Source organism: Cygnus atratus, chromosome 11 (genome assembly GCF_013377495.2).
Source record: "Cygnus atratus isolate AKBS03 ecotype Queensland, Australia chromosome 11, CAtr_DNAZoo_HiC_assembly, whole genome shotgun sequence".
Lineage (NCBI taxonomy): Eukaryota > Metazoa > Chordata > Aves > Anseriformes > Anatidae > Cygnus > Cygnus atratus.
In genome coordinates, this window is record NC_066372.1 from 4919083 (window position 1) to 4931935 (window position 12853).

A 12853-nucleotide genomic window follows, 5' to 3' on the forward strand; every position below is an offset into this window, starting at 1 on the left:
TTTGGGACAAGGAAGACAGTGGAAGGCAGAGCTGCACATGTAGTGGGTTTACGCGTCAAGGTTTTGGTAGCAGGAAGCCATAAGGATGGCTTCTGTGAGAAGGATCTAAAAGCTGCCCCATGTTTGGTAAGGGCCCAGCTGCTGAGCAGAGCGGAATCAATAAGTGATGTTGTTTTGCTCCTCTGTGAGAGCATATTTAAGTCAGGGAAAAAAAAAAACACTGTGCCACACAACAGCTGGGAGAGTGAGAGGAGTAAGGAACAGCCTTGCAGGCGCCAAGGTCAGTGAAGGAGGGGGAGAGGTGCTCCAGGCACCAGAGCAGAAGTCTCCTGCAGCCTGTGGTGAGGACCATGGTGAAGCAGGCTGTCCCCCTGCAGCCCATGGAGTACCACAGTGGAGCAGGGTTCCACACTGCAGCCCGTGGAGGAGACCACGGTGGAGCCGGTGGACCTGCACCGACGGAGGCTGCGGCCTGTGGAAGACCCCTGCCAGAGCAGATTCCGGGCCAGACCTGTAGCCCGTGGAGAGGAGCCCACGCAGGAGCAGGTGACCTGGCAGGTGCTGCTGTCCGTGGGGGACCCAGGTTGGAGCAGTTTGCTCCTGAGGGATGGACCCCGTGGTACGGACCCATATCTGGAGCAGTTCTTGAAGAGCTGCTGCCTGTGGGAAGCCCACGCCGGATCAGTTCAGCAAGGACTGCATCCCGTGGGAGGGACCCCACAGCACAGGGAACGAGAGTGTCCGAGAAGGAGCGGCGGCGAAGAAGCGCTATAGACTGACCACAACCCCCGTTCCCCTGTGCCACTTGGGGGGAGGAGGTGGAAGAGGGTGGATGGGGGGGAAGGTGCTTTTGGTTTCTTTCCTTTGTTTCTCACTTCTCTAGCTTGTTAGTAATTAGCAATAAATCTTACTATCTCCCTATGCTGAGTCTGTTTTGCCCATCACGATAATTACTGTGTGATCTCCTCGTCCTTATCTCAACCCTTGAGCCCTTTTCATCATATTTTCTCCCCATTCCTCTTTGAGTATGGGGAGTGAGTGAGCGGTTGTGGTGGAGCTCGGCTGCCCACCCGAGTAAAACCACCACAGCACGCTGGGCTGCTGGCTATGCCGGTGGGATGTGCAGGCCCCCACTGCACCGGCTCAGGGCACGGCACATATCTGCACCAGCTCTTGGCATGAGGAGCAGCACTCCCTGCCAGGCTGAGAGACCTGCGCAGCTAGGGTGCCCACGCCGGAGGAGAACACAAGCTCCAGCTTCACAAAACCTCACCAACTCAAAATACTAAGCTAATATCATCCCATTCACTTGGGCATTTCCACAATACCTGCTTCACTTATTTATTCAGCCAGAAACTGCTCTCCAGATTCACTTGAGCCAGAATGAGTGCCATTCCTCGGCACTAAACCCATGTTTATCACTGAAGCTATTTTTCTTTGCTAAACATATTTTTTGTTGAAAACAAAAACCAATCACCACCACCACAATGAACATATATGCATACATTAGGGTAGCTGACTCCTTGAGGCCTGCCCAAATGATCCTGAAGGTTTCTTTCAATTTCAAATATACAGTTCTGTGAAGTTTTGTTAAGCAACTAACGTAGCCGAAGTTGACCACAATATTTTAATTAATTCTCCCGAAAAATAAACCGGCAAGAGTCCCAGTCAAGCTGTGGCTCTGTCTGGTAGGTTATGCCATTAAACTGATGGGTTCCCCGAACTTCTTGCGGTGCTGGTGATTTTCCATCAGCCCATGCAGTGCTGGAGCAAAACCCTCACCGAAATCTAGCTGTTCTTGCATCAGCTGCGGAGGGCTTACCCACCAAATTCAAACACTGCCAAAATTTCTACAGATCTTTGGTGGCACCACCTCATGTTATTAACCCACCAGGTGTCTTTTTTACCCAAGTTTTCACAATTCTGCTTCCAATACACATTGTGATACCTTATTTGATGCCAAAGCCAAATCAGGGAAGCCTCCATTTTGGAAAAATGTCATTTGCTTTTTAAAAAATACTGCTCCATACTGACTACGTATTTGACTACCAAGTCACCTCTTCTAGTTCCAAACATATAAAATGTTTGGGTGTCAGAAAGGTATAACTATTTCCTTTGCTAATACTTCTAAAAACCGCCGAGTGCACCTCATCCTGCCCTCCTGATACGTGTATGTATATCTTTCCCAAGTAATCCCTCCACCATCACTTTGTAGCTAGCTTATCTTTCCTCCTTTTCTTTTCACCTTCTGCCAGTCCCGTTACATCGTTAGCATTCTTCTGAGCTTTAATAAAATTAACAAATCATGATGGATGTCTGAATACAATCAGGCTAATGGCCTTGGTACAAGCAAAACACCACCAGCATTTTTAGGAGCACAGCTGGAACATAAAATATTTTTCCCATTGCTGATTTCACCTTTGCACCACAAATTCCCCTGAATTTATCTAGGAGAGCCTTTGAAGTGTCACCTGAGCGTAACTTTGATTAACTTTGAAATGTATCAGTCAAATAAACCAGTAATGCATAATGTGGTAGCTATTAGTGCATTACCTTTCTTCCCTTCAACAGCACTTTAGTATGCCTAATAATGGGGGAGAAAGACCAGCCCAATAGAAAAATAAGCAACTCTTCCTAACTTTACAGATTTGTGGCTATTTTGAATTCTGACCGATCTGATTAGACTAAAATAACTTATTTTACTTCAGATTTTCAACAACTTGTAAAAGATTCACGTCCAGCTTCAGCTTTAAATTAAATTTGACTGACTCACTCATCCCATACAAAGCACCCACACTGATCTAATGTATCTGACCAGAAACGTCTGGCACCGTTAGCTTAGGAGGGTCTCACCAAAGGGCTATAGGAGGCAAACTAACAGTACAGTTCCTCAGTAGTACCAAAAATGTGTTAAGAAAATCATCCATTTCTGGTTATTGCTAAATTTTAAAATGTTATTCCAAATAATAATAATAATACAGAAAACAGTAATTGGATTCTAAAACATTCAAGTTTAACAAATAGAAAATGGAAAACAAATACTGAAAACAGATCCCACTGGAAGAGATCATCATCTGGTGTAAAGTGATACACAAGTATGCTATGGAAGCCAGCGCTACGTCAATTCACACCTGCCAATGATCTAGCCAGTTGACTGTTGCTAGTCTTTTTTGATCCAGCACCAGACCAGATGACTATCGACCCATTCCAAAGCCATTTTTTCAAAACAGTTATTATTTTACTGTCCCAAATTTCTTTTATTGCCTATTTCCCCAAGCAAAGTACTTCAGTATTGAGACTGAAGCACACAGAGGATATTCTTTACATGATCCTAATCAAGCATTAAAAACTTGGCATTTGCAACAAAAATCTTAACTACTCTGTACAACAGCTGTTCAACAGTGGTATCATTTTTTCTATATAACTATGATGCATTAAAAAAATCCACCAAATACAAGATTCCTTCCATTCAAATGTCTATTTATAGAAACACTACATAATGCTCAAGGTGCTTAAACTGCACACTACTGCCTTGTTTAATGGGAAATCAATTAAAAAAATAATTTCCATTTGACAAAACCTGGCTCAAAGTCTGAGGAATGGCTTAGCATGGAAGCTTTCAGCCTTGCTTCTGATCCAGTGTCTCATCTGTCTCCGTTGTTGAAATACATCTTAGGAACAGCACGTTTTTATAGTCCTCAGAAACTCTGAGGTTTATATATTAAGGATAGTTGCTTTAATCAAATAATAACCATGGCTAAAAACAAGTCAAACTTTTCTAATAGATTTTTTTTTTGTAAAGTATTTCTTTAAATTAGAAAAATGAGTCACTCCAAAACCCTTTTTGAAAGGCGCCACGCCTACCAGCTTTGAAAGACCCTGAGCCAAGCGCTCATGTAGCACAGCTCTGGTGAAACCAACAAAGAAGGTGGAGGTGAGATATTTAGTTCTTGCAGTTTCTAGAAAATTATGCCAAATTAATAAAACCACCTAATGCTGTTTCAAGCAATATTTCACTTCATTTTAAAACCCATTTTTCTTTCTTTCTGTCTTTCTTTCTCATTTTCCATTCTTTCTGGGATGTAGCCTGTGTGTCACATAGGTTTCATTACTTTATTCTTTTATTCTACACCAGCATCATCAGTATGTGGAAATAATCCTCAACCAGTTTTCTCCACGAAATCCTGATCAATTTAAATGGAAATTCAATTGTACGCATTCCATTTAAATAAGCGGCCTCTGTGTGGGATGAGGGATTACCTGAATAGGTCCAGCAGAAGGACTAAAAGTTTAGGAAAGTTTTTGATTTGTATTACCACAATACTCCACATCTTAATTTAAAAAAACAAAAACACCTCAGTATGGTAAATAATCAGTGTTCTTAGCAAAAAACTTCTATTTTACATGACAATCAGGGAACAGAAATGTTTAGAGGAGTTTTGTGAAGCACAAATGTAGTTATGACATCTAGGGTGATTCTGGTAAATCCATTGAGAGTACGCTTTTTTTTTTTTTATTTTTTTTTTTTAAAGACGACCCACCTTTCTTTTTCTGGAACGTTTGTCTTCCACACAAAGTGAACAGTTGTAGAGCACCATACACATAGCTTACACTTGGCTCCTGCAACCTCTTAATCACTTGTAACAAAAAGTGCAGTATTATTCGTATGTTAGTTTTCTTGTTTCCATCAAAAATCACATCCACAAGTTTCTGATACAAAACATTCTTAATCTGTTTAACTACTTCTATAATGTATTTTGTATTTTACCCCAATTCATACGTCTCAAAAAAAAAAAAAGTGCCACTTCAAATTAGCAGATACATTTACCATATCTTATAATGCTTTGGTACTGCTACAGCTGGTAGCACTGTCTGTTTACTTATGAGTTCATCCAACTTTAACCGTCCAGGCTAAAATTTTCCACTCCTGGTATCTGTCTTAATCTCATTTTTTTTGACTAAAGTATTTCATCCAAGAATGAGTCTAAAGGAAAACAAGAGGGGATAAGTGTTTTATTTTTTTCCCATGCTTCAAATACTCTGATTTTTTTTTTATTATTTTTTTCCCCAAAATGTAAGTGCCTGTCTCCTTTTAATGAGTGAAATGGAGTCAGCCGGGAAAGTGCTTTTTGTCAAGAATGCATCTTCTGCCTTTCATATGGAAATTTATCCAAATATACCCAAGCCACAAGCTTTTGAAAAAAAATACTGATAATCATACTTTGCACATGCGCAGTAAAAACTTGTTAAAGTTTCACAGCTAATGTACTGGAACAGTCTGTTTACAAGAGGCATGATCCAACTGAGACTCACAGGGCTCGATCAGTTTTCCAGCAATTACTGGTACGTGCTCCTGAGGTCCATTCTGGGGGCAGACACTAGGAATGAACACAGGACATGTCTCTCTTCCGTTTTCAAGAGTGACCTTGATCCTGTTGCAGGCACCATGGACGATACAAAGAAGTGGCCTAATACAAAAACCTGTCCCTAGAATGTATGGAATACCTTGCGAAAACGTGACTAAAACTTTGGATAGGGATTCAAGAAATGACAGTGGATGAGCAAATCGTCCAGAGAAGTGAAATTAGAAGAAACTGGAGAGAAGGCAGGGAACCTAAGCAAAAAGGAGTGGTATTGTAGGCAGAAGAAATGGGGAGATGAGATGGAAAATATCAGACAAGGTACTAAGAAAGTGAAAACTGACTGCTTCTGCTAGAAGGTAAGGAGCACAGATGGAATGCACTTGGAAGAATGGCTGAAACACCTGTGTTAAAAAAAAAGTGAACACCATGACAAAGCATTTTCATTGCCCTATAGTACTAGTAAAGGCTGAACTCCTACCACTGGCTCAACTGCAACGACCCAATCAGTCCTGTGAATACTGACCTATCATGGGATAGAATTCTGGTTTTAAAGGCCTTTTCCTTTTTGTTTTGAAACTGTAAAGTTCCATACAGTACACTACAGGACATTAAAAGAACGCTTAACCTCAACTTAGAAGACACCAAATTGCCCTTGCAAATTACTATATAATTTGTTTTTTTTTGTGTGCCTAAGAGGCCCATTCTCATCTGTATGATTACACTGTTTTTTCATATGACCTCTGAGTCATTCATTTTGCAGGATGGAATTACTCTGGGGATGAAACAGGAATGTTTAGTTCAAAGTTACTTATGTAATCACTGTCTCATTAACTATAGAACCTAGGAGGTATACAATGGATGTGCACAGTAAAGATGGTCTGCAGCTTCTGGACGCGGGCACTCTGCCACTTTGGGGAAAAAGTTCACCTATGGTGCAATTTGCTTAGTCCAATCCTTTCTCGGTGTGTGAATAACTAGGTATTTTCCAAGACAATTAGTATGCTTGGTATTTATAGCAAATGATAATGCAACCAAAAATACAGAAAAAGAAAACAATACATTACTTGGCTAGGACATTATTGCAGCTAAAAACAGAAGATAGATGGCATGGAGGGGTACAGGCTATTTCCCTGTCTTCTACCCACCACAGATCACCCATTGCCTCACTAACACTGCAGGGACAAATAAAAGAAATATGAGATTGGCTTTTCCACAACTATAAGTCAAGAGTTGGAAGATCAACAGCCTTACCAACCTACCACTAGAAAGAAACTCTGTTTCATTAATTAAACTTGCATATCTCCGCATGTGCAATATGGTGCCTGGAAAGGTGTTATTTCTTGGCATACACATAGCAGTCTTGACAAAGCGCTTTGACAAAGTACTAGCAAAGCAGAGACAGAGCATCACTGCCTGATTTTTATGAATTTAAGTATCACCACTGCTTTAATTATTTCTGGGTTTTGCACTGTTCTGTATGCAGTTAGCTCTTCATATGGGGAAGAAAAAAAAATCATATTTAACTCTTTTGAGCACCATGGAGCATGTAGTGCCAAGTTCCTGTTTTCAGCACTTTTGAGGGAAAGGGTTGGTACTACCATCCTCCAACACAGCTACTTCCTTGTCAGGCAATGGAACACCTTCTTGCTAGTTGTAATCTTACGTTTGTTTCCTAACTTTCTACATGAATTTTTGTTTGCAGATTCAGAGTCCTGGTTTAAAAAAAAAAAAAAACAACACTAGAAACAGCATTGCTGTCGGACCACCTTATCCTTCAGCAACCTTAGCTTAATTTTTGGCAGCTTCTCCTGTATTTCCTTCTTCCTCCACTCACCTCGGTCAGTACAAGCAAAGGTTGGGAGTGTACTGACAGGCACTTTCTCTGCAAATTCCTGCCATTATGTAATTCATGTTCTTGAAAACGCATAGTACATTACTATCATCAGTACTGAAATAATCCAGTAAAAATACCAGAAAAAAATTACTCCTTTCACGTACTAAAGAAGATAGTGTCATCTGATAGGAGGTGTTTTCTATGCCTGTAATTAAAGGGAATAGTTAACAAATGTTCAGAAAGGCAACATTTAAAAAAATACATATTTTTAAAATTAATTCAAGGGATTTCCCTTCAACAATTTCTAGACATCTGCAGTTTCCCCTGCTTCTAAAGCCTGTATACAATTAAACTAACATATGAACAAAAAGCAAAATTCTTCCTTGAATTATAGGAGTATTGAATAATTATGCACCAGAATTTCAGACAAACACTTTTGTCAGTATCACTTGACACCAACAAGCAAAGTCAGGCTGGAATGCCATAAAATATCTCCTGCAACACTTGTCCATATTGATAAAAAAAAAAAAAAAAAACTACTAAAATTTACAGTACTCTATTAAACCAATCTACAGATATGTCAGGAATGCAACCAGCTGACTTCAGATGGTTGAAATTCCGAACTCCCAATTTTCACTGATTAGTTTCCTCTTCAAAACTTGGCACAGAGGTTTGAGTGATGGCAAGGCAATGCACCACTCAGTCACTCCACAGTAATGTTTCACTGTGGGGGAAAAAAGTGATTCAGTTCAACACATATTAGAAAAAAGTTTCCAAATCACTCTACAGTATTTTTAAATGCTAATGCTGTTATTCACACAATTGATGAAGTGATTGGATACCATGGATCTTTTTCCCTCTTCCTCTCCTCTGTGATATATACATTCCATTCACTCTTTTTCAGAATAAAAAAAAGTGACATCTCAGACAATTCCAACTGTCAAATCAAACCTCCCACTCCTAGACTGCTGAATAGTTAGGAAACAAATGATACACATTTTGTTTTTAATTTTGAGACAGTTATATGAATTAATGTTTTTATATCATGCTATTACTAGACATAAATGAAGGTCTGAATCTTCAGCAATCCTTAGACATATCCTGCACCATCCAACTTCAAACAGTACATAGATGTCTCAAATACTTTATTTATATATTACTAAATTGTCTTTGGAAAAAGATAAAATCTCATGATTTCTGTATGATGAGGTTATCTTGAGAACATTACAGATCCTACTGATCATTTCTCCCTGGCCCAGAGAATACAGGCTATGCCTGTAGCCATATATACATTAGCACATTTTTATGTGGCACCTAGCTTTTTAAGTCCATGTTTTCACAGTTCTTTGCACAACAGGGTATTAGAGCATGACCCTTGGACTCCTAGATGCTAGATCAGTTTAATATAACTTATAAGATTATCTTGCAAGTAACTGAATTTTAAATAAAAATCATAAGCCCCTGGACATAAAAAAAAATATAACATTTATGATTTTTGCCATGTTACATACATTTAACTAAATTAATAAACAATTAACCTAGTAATAATTACTTGATGTAGAAGAGTTGACTTTGTGTACACAGCACGCTCGTGGAATAAAACTGTTACAGAAAGCTTCTGAAATTACACCAACCTATTTTTCCTCATGATTTAAGTCATCCACTTTCATATAATTTATTCAAATTCTAATAAGTACATCATAATACTTTTTTTCTACTGCAGTCTTCAGTTGTTGAAGGGAGTTTCATAAAGTACAGAGAGATGCAGAGGAAACAACTGTGGTCCAAGAGCTCCATCAAAGATGTCTCTATGCAACTCTTTTGAACACGAGGGACAATTGACCAAACTAAGTAGGATGTTTTACAAGCGATATCTCTGTGCCACTGCCTGATAAGGTAAATCTATCAGTGATAATGCATTCTGTATTAATATTTATGAAGTTCTGCTGCAAATATCAACACTCAAAGAAATGTCAGCACAACCCAAAGTAATGTAAACCCACATAAGCTTTTAATAAGTTTCCTACATAGCCACAGAATGTCAGAGTACCAAACGTACACACAAGCCCACATTGTTCGAAGGGAAAATTCCTGACATAAAGTCAAGGTTGTTTCCTCAGGAAGAGGTAAGTCATCATAACCCAGCTTTTCCACTTATGTCAAAAACCTACTCTACATAAATCTCAAAAAGAGAATAAACAAACCACACAGTAGCTCTTTGGGAATAAAAAGGGGCTTTTCAGTTGAAAAAAATAAAGTTACCTTAAAAATACATAGCCATCTATTTGTCATTTTCTCATTATCTGAGCATCCCAACTACATTCAAGAATGCACACTTCCTTGCAGCTTTTGTGAAAAGGCCTTCAGGGAATTACATCTTCTGTTAAACACAAAATTAAACATTTCCACTTACACCTCTGTTAAAAATTGAAACATGGGAAATACTTCAATGGAAATGTATGGATGTAGTGGAAATCACCAAAAACTCTTGGGCAGAATGCCAACAAGCTGGTGACTCAGCCCGAGATCCCATACGGCAAGGGAACCTGCCAATGCCTACCTATGTGGTTAGGTGACAGAGCACGTCAGTTTTAAATGGACTCAAAACAATCCTGCGGAACATTTCATTCCTATTTAATTAGAATAAATTAGAATTCTGCATCAAAAAAAGCATTCCAGTGGAAAGTTGGACTGACTCATACCAGTCAAAATTAGCATCATCATCATTAATATTCTGTAGGCACTGAAGTGAATGGAACAATTTACCCCATCATGGTAGAGCTAGGGATTGGCCGTAAGCCTCTTACCTAACCTCAGCTTAGTCTTCTATATGTTTTGGCTTGTTTTTTGCAAATTCATACAAAAGCAAAAATATAAACTTTATCAAGAACATACCTCAGTCAATAGCTAAAGACAATTTAGGCTGTATGTGCATTTTGTGTTGCTCTGCATGGTGCAACTTGTATATGAATTCCTCTATTTTTTCCATGCTTTTTGCTGTATTGTAATTGCATCACGAAACAGTCACCATCTTACTTTACAAGTTCCATAACCAGAGCATGTATTTGGTCACGGTTACCGTGTGCCTGCAGACCGAACCGCATGGGTGCAACCTGGGAAGCGAGGACTGCAGAACAAGAAAGGGAGCGAGCTGTCGGGCAAGCAGGGCCTTCTTGCCTGCACTCCCCCAAAGACAGCATACTGAGCGTTAAACGTCCTTACCAATAAGCCACAACTCACTGTGTGTCTTACAAAAATTATATTAAATTAGATAAAATTGACTTTTTAAAGGGTTACTCTGCCTTACCAAATTCACACTGCACAAGCAGGCTTGAACATCCAGAGCCCTGAAAGTTGCCTTGTGAACACTCCTCAAGCAACTCTCAGCCTGAAGTTAATTTACAAACACGCTCACACATTCAGCCACTCATAAAGAGCTAGCGACTTGGCAGTGCTTGTGAGAATCAGTAACAAAAAGGGTTCAGTAAATAAATGTTCCATTTCAGTTGTTTCCTCTGTTCTGGTGACAAAACGCAAACAAGTTGGCATTCAAACTCTACTTTACTCACGCGCCCATGTAATTCTCTTTCCTCTAATGCAGGGGGAAGTAACAAAGATTTACATCGATCCTTCATTTTGGAGGAACTTAAGACTACACTGGGAGAATCTTACTGCATTACAAACAGCTTATGGTCTCAGTAAGATCCCACAGTACTGCCCCTTTGTAAGGGACAGATGCTTATTGCTTGTTTCCTGCATGAAGAGGTGCCAGGCAGCTGTGCATTCAGGGGTGGGCACGCACAAAACATGGACGCGAGGCACTGAGGAGAGGAAGCTACTGGTACAATGAGAAAATGGGTTTAATGAAACTGCCAAACCACTTGAGCAAATATAAGCACTTCCTAGGTTCTCTCTAACCAGAACGCCTAAGGTTAACTTTTATGAACCGAGCTGTCAGTCATGTAAAATGAGTTCAGCTATTAATGAAAAAAACAATAAATGTACAATAATGAGGAAATGACCTAATGGACCAAGGCACATTGACTTAATTTGTTATTAATTAACTGCCCTTAGGAGAAACTGTAGGAGTGGCTAAACACCAGTATAATTTAACAGATTATTTTCCTCTCCATAAACAAGATTTTCTGTTTTGCTATGCTCTGGAAAGAATTAAAAAAGAAAAAGTATAAAAAAAAAAGAGAGAGAGACACTGTTCTCTGCATGCTGTCAAGGCCTCTGGTACATGTCACTGCTGAAAAATTAAATTAAAACCTATGTGCAGAAGCATATAATCAGGAAGAACAAGCAAACAAGATGAAACACTATCAGCCTTGTCTTGCTTTCATCCTGGCATTTATAGCTAAAACTGTTCTTAGCAACTTCTTTTTTATAGTTATATTAATTACCACATTCTAGAGAGAAAAATAGCCTCCAAAGCAGTCATGGCTTCTCTGAGGGGAATAGAAATTCCATTAAATAAAAACCATCACTATGTAGGGTTCCATGCCTAGGAGGAGCTACATCATCTACAATTTCTCTTTACTGAAACTCTCAGGTAATATTAACAACTTTTTTATAACTGCATTTATACATGCAACCGTGGCAAAGATGAAGCAACAGTATGCTCACCTATTTGGTCTCCAGAATTAACGTGAAAATATTTTCACTTATGTTAGCCTACTACCAACAAAAAATCTGGAATGGCCAGACCACTCATCATACTGAACAGCACTTCTTGTCACTGTCTAATTCACAAGCTCCCAGCCCTCATCTCCCCATCCTGCTTGCCATTCTCAACCAGTTTTCTCTACGAACCTTCCTTATCCACCACCTAGGCCACCTGGGATTATCTGGAATTACTTCTTTCCTCCAGCTCATTTCTAACTTCCTCACCTATCAGCTTTTGCTCTCTGAAGAGATCTTTCCTGGAAATCTTTCTGTTATATTTCGTAAATCATGCAGAATACAGCCCCACTTTTTGCCTTGATGCAGTAAGGGACAAAATAGATATGGATTACCACAAGGAGATGCGATATATTGAAAAGGAACATGGATCCCAAACAAAGGCTTATCACATGGTGGTAAAAACCCCTAGAGAGTAATTCAAAGCAATACACAAGTGTTGGGTACCATTGTAATGAAAGGTTTACTAGAGAAAAGCAGAGTTCATGTGTTGGCCACTGAAATATTTGTATATCACTTTTAATGCAAGTGAGCAAATTCAGCACCGCTGACTTAACAAATTAATGCCCACTAAGCAAGTTTATTTCCCTTTCCCTTAAAATAAAAATAAGAAAAAAAAAATCCAAACAGCATTGTGTAACGGGGACTATACTCAGAGGCTCAAAGCAATTCTTTCATGCTTTCTGTTTCAGAAAAATACACTAAACCAACTTTCTTGACATTGGGTCTCTTCAACCAACTTCTCTAGGCTCAATCAATGGACTTCATTCATAAATAAAGCAAATGCAATAACCACTAGACTACCAGGCAAAAAGACACTCATCTGACCTGCTTAAGTTAGTTTTTTGTTATCCTGATCGTACGTTCTCTTGCTACATCTCCACTGTGCAGCCTTCCACTAAATGCGACAGGATTTCAAACATGCAGAAGAATCACACGTTCACTCAGACATACATGGCCTGATGTGTCAGCA

General features: G+C 39.4%; 1 protein-coding gene across 4 annotated transcripts in view; it reads right to left on the reverse strand.

Moving 5' to 3' along the window:
- The window catches only part of THSD4 (thrombospondin type 1 domain containing 4), a 335185-nt gene that overhangs the window by 226217 nt on the left and 96115 nt on the right, over positions 1–12853 (reverse strand). The gene's annotated exons all lie outside the window — the stretch shown is intronic.